Below are 374 nucleotides of genomic sequence, written 5' to 3' on the forward strand. Positions count from 1 at the left end.
ACAAAGAACTGAAGCTGTGTTAAAGTATTAATACTACACTGTACAAATACTCTGATAGAAGTACAAGTCCTGCATTTAAAACTGAATTAAGTAAAAGTACAGAAGTATTGACATCAAAATATACTTTAAGTACTAAAAGTAAAAGTACTTATTGTGCGTAAATGATTGTCCCATTTTAGAATCATTTATATGAATTTACCAGATTATTTTTGTTGATGCATTAATGTGTTAATCACAGCTAGTTAAGGTGGAGCTACTCTTAATTACTTGATATACTGCTGCTGGATATCTTAACCTATACTTATATATCATAGTATATTTATCAGTTTTATTCTGCTTTATCTAATACTCTGAATCTGTAAAGTAACCAGTAA

The sequence above is a fragment of the Trematomus bernacchii genome, unplaced genomic scaffold (assembly GCF_902827165.1).
Source record: "Trematomus bernacchii unplaced genomic scaffold, fTreBer1.1, whole genome shotgun sequence".
NCBI lineage: Eukaryota > Metazoa > Chordata > Actinopteri > Perciformes > Nototheniidae > Trematomus > Trematomus bernacchii.